The 5,801-nt window shown below is 42.0% G+C and overlaps 1 protein-coding gene across 2 annotated transcripts in view; it reads left to right on the top strand.

Annotated features, from left to right (window-relative positions):
* The first annotated feature begins 231 nt into the window (after nt 1-231).
* Nucleotides 232-5,801, top strand: part of fanci (FA complementation group I) — an 81,816-nt gene continuing 76,246 nt past the window's right edge. The window contains exon 1 of one of the 2 annotated variants that reach the window (XM_043677265.1): nt 232-383. The gene's annotated coding sequence lies outside the window, so the exon portion shown is untranslated. The remainder of the gene's footprint in view (nt 384-5,801) is intronic. The other variant, XM_043677263.1, reaches the window with a different exon arrangement.

Below are 5,801 nucleotides of genomic sequence, written 5' to 3'. Positions count from 1 at the left end.
TCTATGACTGATAAGTCATTTATCTTTGAAACTGTTTGGATGAACTGCAAAGTACTTTCTGGTCTATAACCCCTGAACATAATTTTGAAATCGAGAAATCTAAGGTCCAAGGTCTGCGGTGCTACAACAATTGAAACAAAACATTGATATTTGTTGGGATAATGAGTGACTTAAAGTTTACACAACTCAACAGATTTAAGGAAGTGTGGATTCCAGATTTTATGGGTTAGATGGTTGTAGGCATCGCTTTCAATGTTAGGATGAAGACAATGCATCGGAGCAGTGCAAAGTTGAAATAACTAGGACAGAAGCAAACTAAATTTATAATAATGTTTGGAGAAGAATATGGAAGTTCTGGATTTTATAACAAGAAAGTTAAATTTGTAAGTTTCAAAACTCAGAATCATGAAGTAATTGCTTTACTAACCTAAATATCCTTTGCTAAGCATTATTCTGTCTATTATATCACGAATGTTGTCAGTGACTATATTGTAAATGAATTGAAAATTAATAAAACATAGCTTGACCGTATGGATTGATCCATTAAACATTAACAAAATAAGTTCAATGCCATCACTATTGTTGCACAAAGTTCAGAAATGTTACTGTGGGCACACGGAATCATTGTCAACTCTGCACGCGCATGTGTATAACTACAAAAGAACAGACATGTTTGTGGAGTGGACAGATAAGTAGCAGGTGACATTCAATGTGGAGAAGAATGAGGTGATTTAATTTGTCAAGCAAGCATGGAGAGACAATATAAAAATAAGTACTACTCTGGTGCTGGAGCAGAGGGACATGGGTATAAATGTGCATAAATCACTAAATGTGGCAGAACAGGTTGGAACAAGCAAATATACTTTGTACTGTATATACTGTATACTTTACAGAATCTTAGAATTCTTAGGGGTGGCATGGTGGCTCAGTGGTCAGCACTGCTACCTCACAGCACCAGGGACAGGGGTTCGATTCTCACCTTAGGTGACTGTGTGGGCTTTGCACATTCTCCCCGTGTCTGTGTGGGTTTCCTCTGGGTGCTACAGTTTCCTCCCACAATCCAAAGATGTGCAGGTCAGGTGAATTGCTATGCTAAATTGCCCATAATGTGGGGTAGGGGAATGGGTCTGGCTGGATTGCTCTTTAGAGGGTCGGTGTGGACTTGTTGGGCCGAAGGGCCTGTTTCCACACTGTAGGGAATCTAATCTAATACAGACATTGAGTGTAAGAGCAAGGGAGTCTGTCTTTCATATATAAAACACTATTTTGGCTTCATTTCGAACATTGCATCCAATTCTGGCCATGGCCATTGTACTTTAGGAAGGATGCTATGGAGAAAGCGCAGAAAAGATTTGTGAGAGTGATTCCAGGGAGAAGGATTATTGATTATGATAGATTGGAGAAGATTGGACTGTTCACTTTAGAGAAGATGAATTGAGTGGAAGTTCTGCATGTAGTACTAAAAATCATGAGAGCTTTGGATAGACTAAATGGGGAGTAAATGGTCCCATTTGTGAAAGAATGGAGGTAAAGAAGCACAAATTTAGAGTACTTAGCACTGGAAGCAAAAGTAAAATGTGGAAAAAGTAATTTTTAAACTGTGCAGGGTTAGGATCTAGAATACATTGTCTGAATGCATGGCAGAGACTGACTTAATCAAAGCAATCAAAAAGCAATTAGACTATTACTTTAAAAGGAACAATAAGAATCATGAGAAATAGGAACAAGAATAGGTCATTTGGTCCCTCACGTCTGTAACAGGATCATGGCTCATCCCACACTCCTCACATCCACTTTCCTGCCCTTTTCCGATAACCTTTGATTCTTTTATCAATCAAAAATCTATCTATATCAGCCTTAAATATAACAAGGTCTCAGCACCACATCTCTCTGTATCAAGGACTGCCAAAGACCCTCAACACACTGAGAGAAGAAGAGCTTCCCCTCAGCTCTGAGACAATGCCTTTTCTGAACTATCTCCAATGAAATAATATCTTTCCTTAAATAAGGGGACCAAAGCTGTACACAGTGCTCCAGATGTGCAACTGAGTATAGCAGTTGGGAGATCATGTTGCTGCTATATAGGACTTGGTTAGGCCACGTTTTGAACACTGCATTCAATTCTGGTCTCCTTGCTATAGGATAGATGTTGTGAAGCTTGAAAGGGTTCAGAAAAGATTTACAAGGATGTTGCTAGGGTTGGAGAGATTGAACTATAGGGAGATGCTATATAGGCTTTTCCCAGAAAGCTCAGAGCTGAGGGGTGACCCTACAGAAGTTTATAAAATCATGAAGGGCATGGATAGGGTGAATAGGCAATGTCTTTTTCCCAGGGTAGAGAAGATCAAAACAAGAGGACATAGGTTTAGGGTGAGAGGGGAAAGATTTAAAAGGGACCTAAGGAGCAACTTTTTCAAGCAGAGGGTGGTGTGGATATGGAATGAACTGCCAGGGCAAATGGTTGAGGCAAATACAATTACAACATTTAATAGGTATCTGGATGGGTATTTGAATAAGAAGGGTTTACAGGGATATGGACCAAATGTTGGCAAATGGGACCATATTAATTTAGGATATCTGATTGACATGGACAAGTTGGACTGAAGGGTCTGTTTTCATGCTGTACAACACTATGACTCTAAATCATAGTCAACGTTTTTGGTCCAGTTACCCTTCTTCAGAATAAATCTGAAAAGTTTTATATATTTTTAAATGTCACATTCTGCAACACACATCAAAAATTAAATCAGATTCTGTACTGTGGGACATAACAACATACAGCAAGGCAGGAAAGATGAGAGATGATTATGCAATAAAATGAATGATGGAAGGGATATGAAGTAAGTTTTACTTACATTTGCCTAAAGTTCACATATGCAATTGAAAAAGCGTAAACATTATGAATATTTGGACAGTAACTGCAAAGATTGCAATGCCACAACATGATCATGTGATTTGCTGCATTGTGGAGCCATTCATGAAAATGATGAATGTCAAATATACAACCACCTTGTGAGGCCCTGTTCAAGGAACCACAGAACTTTAAGGGCTAAGTGTAAGCAGTTTCTTGAGGGTTCTACATTAAGGGAAATTGCAACAATTCTGGAGAAGTTAACTACAAGAAGAAATAAATTGTATCATTAATCTTTGCTGTATTTGCTATATTTTATTATGTTTCCCTATGTGAAGAAAGTTTTCTCTTCTCAGATGATGAACGGTTGAAGGAGGTCAACTTCATGGGCACTTGGAATGTTACACCTTAAATGGGGAACAGTGAACACCTTAGAGAAATACATCTTCAGAAAGAAGCAAGCTACCAATTTAGACAGAAATAAAAACCAAGTGCTGTGGCTGCTGGAGATTTGAACTTCAAATAATAAGTGGTTGACAATCTCAACTAGTCTGTCAGCATCTGTGGAGGGAAAAATATTGCTAATGTTTTGAGTAGAAAATGACTCTTCTTCCACACTGAGAATTAGAAACGTGATGGGTTTTATTTTGTTTGATAGGACCACTAATACCTCTCAGAAAAGGAAACTGCTACCCTCAATCTGAGCCTGGGCCCGTTAGTGACTCCATGACCCACAACAACACGGTTCATTCTTAACTGTCCTCTGAAATGCTTATCATGTTATTCAGTTGTGTTGATTTACTCGTCATAAATACTGCATTTATTCAAGGGCAATCTAGGAATGGGCAATAAACATCCACAGTATGTTAATGAATGATAACGGTAGTTTAAAAAGTGAATTGATAAGAAAATATCCGGTATACGCTAAAGGTTGACACATAAAGTACAATAAAGCATGTTGCAAATAATTGAAGGAGTGAAAGCTTAGAATGGCTGAATAGTACAAAAATTGCTAACTGTTCCCTTCAAAGGTTAGAGTGCTGTCAGAACACTCAGAAGTTAGAACAGAGCCTAAAGTTCACATGTGCAATTAAACAATCGTAAATGCCTTTTTGATGGAAGACAGTCAGAACTGATAATTCAGAGGAGCCAGTCTTTTTTCCAAAATTGTTGCAGTTTAATGTGATCCATAGAAAAATGCTGCCACTAGTTAATGTGTATTAAAGTTAATTGATGAAAACCACTTTGACCTGAATTGGAAGTTGTTGCCGACTAACAACTGATTGTTGCCACCATGACATACAGGAAATCTACTAGCATTTTGCAACCATGTTGTCAACTAATCTGCTGAAGACACTTCAGTGAGCTTTATATTCTCATTATGTAATCACCTATATTACTCCATCGGAAGCCCAATAAAAGGGAGATGAGGCAGTGAGTTAGAATCCTAATCTTTTATTACTCAGCTTTGAATCTGTTCCAGAGAAAGGTGATGCACGTTATCCCACGGATGTTGATCAAATGAGTCCGAAGTGATTTCAAGCAGCATGGTGGCTCAGTCATTAGCACTGCTGCCTCACAGTGCAGTTTGATTCCAGCCTAGGGAAACTGTCTGTGTGGAGTTTCCACATTCTCCCTATATCCTCCAGATGCTCAAGTTTCCTCCCACATTCCAAAGATGTCCAGGTTAGGTGCATTGGCCATGCTAAGTTGCCATAGTGTTCAGGGATGTGTAGGTTAGGTACATTAGTCACGGGTATATGTAGAGTAATGCGGTAGGGGAATGGGTCTGGGTAAATTAGCCTTCGGAGAGTCGGTGTGTAGACTTGTTGGGCCATGTGCCCTGTTTCCACACTGTAGGGATTCTATGATATCGGCGCTGCCTCGTGCTCCCATGAGGAGGTTGAACAGTTCATCCACTTTACTAACACCTTCCACCCCGACCTCAAATTTACCTGGACCGTCTCAGACTCCTCCCTCCCCTTCCTAGACCTCTCCATTTCTATCTCGGGCGACCGAATCAACACGGACATTTACTATAAACCGACCGACTCCCACAGCTACCTAGACTACACCTCCTCTCACCCTACCCCCTGCAAAAACGCCATCCCATATTCCTAAATCCTTCATCTCCACCGTATCTGCTCCCAGGAGGACCAGTTCCAATACTGTACAACCCAGATGGCCTCCTTCTTCAAAGACCGCAATTTCCCCCCCAGATGTGGTCAACGATGCTTTCCACCGCATCTCCTCCACTTCTCGCTCCTCCGCCCTTGAGCCCCGCCCCTCTAATCGCCACCAGGACAAACCCCACTGGTCCTCACCTACCACCCCACCAACCTCCATATACATCGTATCATCCGTCGTCATTTCCGCCACCTCCAAACAGACCCCACCACCAGGGATATATTTCCCTCCCCTCCCCTATCAGCGTTCCGAAAAGACCACTCCCTCCGTGACTCCCTCATCAGGTCCACATCCCCCACCAACCCAGCCTCCACTCCCGGCACCTTCCCCTGCAACCGCTGGAAATGCAAAACTTGCGCCCACACCTTCCCCCTTACTTCCCTCCAAGGCCCCAAGGGATCCTTCCAGATCCGTCACAAATTCACCTGCACCTCCACACACATCATTTACTGCATCCGCTGCACCCGATGTGGCCTCCTCTATATTGGGGAGATAGGCCGCCTACTTGAGGAATGTTTCAGAGAACACCTCTGGGACACCCGGACCAACCAACCCAACCATCCCATGGCTCAATACTTCAACTCCCCCTCCCACTCCACCAAGGACATGCAGGTCCTTGGACTCCTCCATCGCCAGACCATAGCAACACGATGGCTGGAGGAAAAGCGCCTCATCTTCCGCCTAGGAACCCTCCAACAACAAGGCATGAACTCAGATTTCTCCAGTTTCCTCATTTCCCCTCCCCCACCTTGTCTCAGTCCCA

The sequence above is a fragment of the Chiloscyllium plagiosum genome, chromosome 36 (genome assembly GCF_004010195.1).
Source record: "Chiloscyllium plagiosum isolate BGI_BamShark_2017 chromosome 36, ASM401019v2, whole genome shotgun sequence".
Lineage (NCBI taxonomy): Eukaryota > Metazoa > Chordata > Chondrichthyes > Orectolobiformes > Hemiscylliidae > Chiloscyllium > Chiloscyllium plagiosum.
The sequence above is the reverse complement of the archived record's forward strand: the minus strand, read 5'-3'. Positions and strand labels throughout refer to the sequence as shown.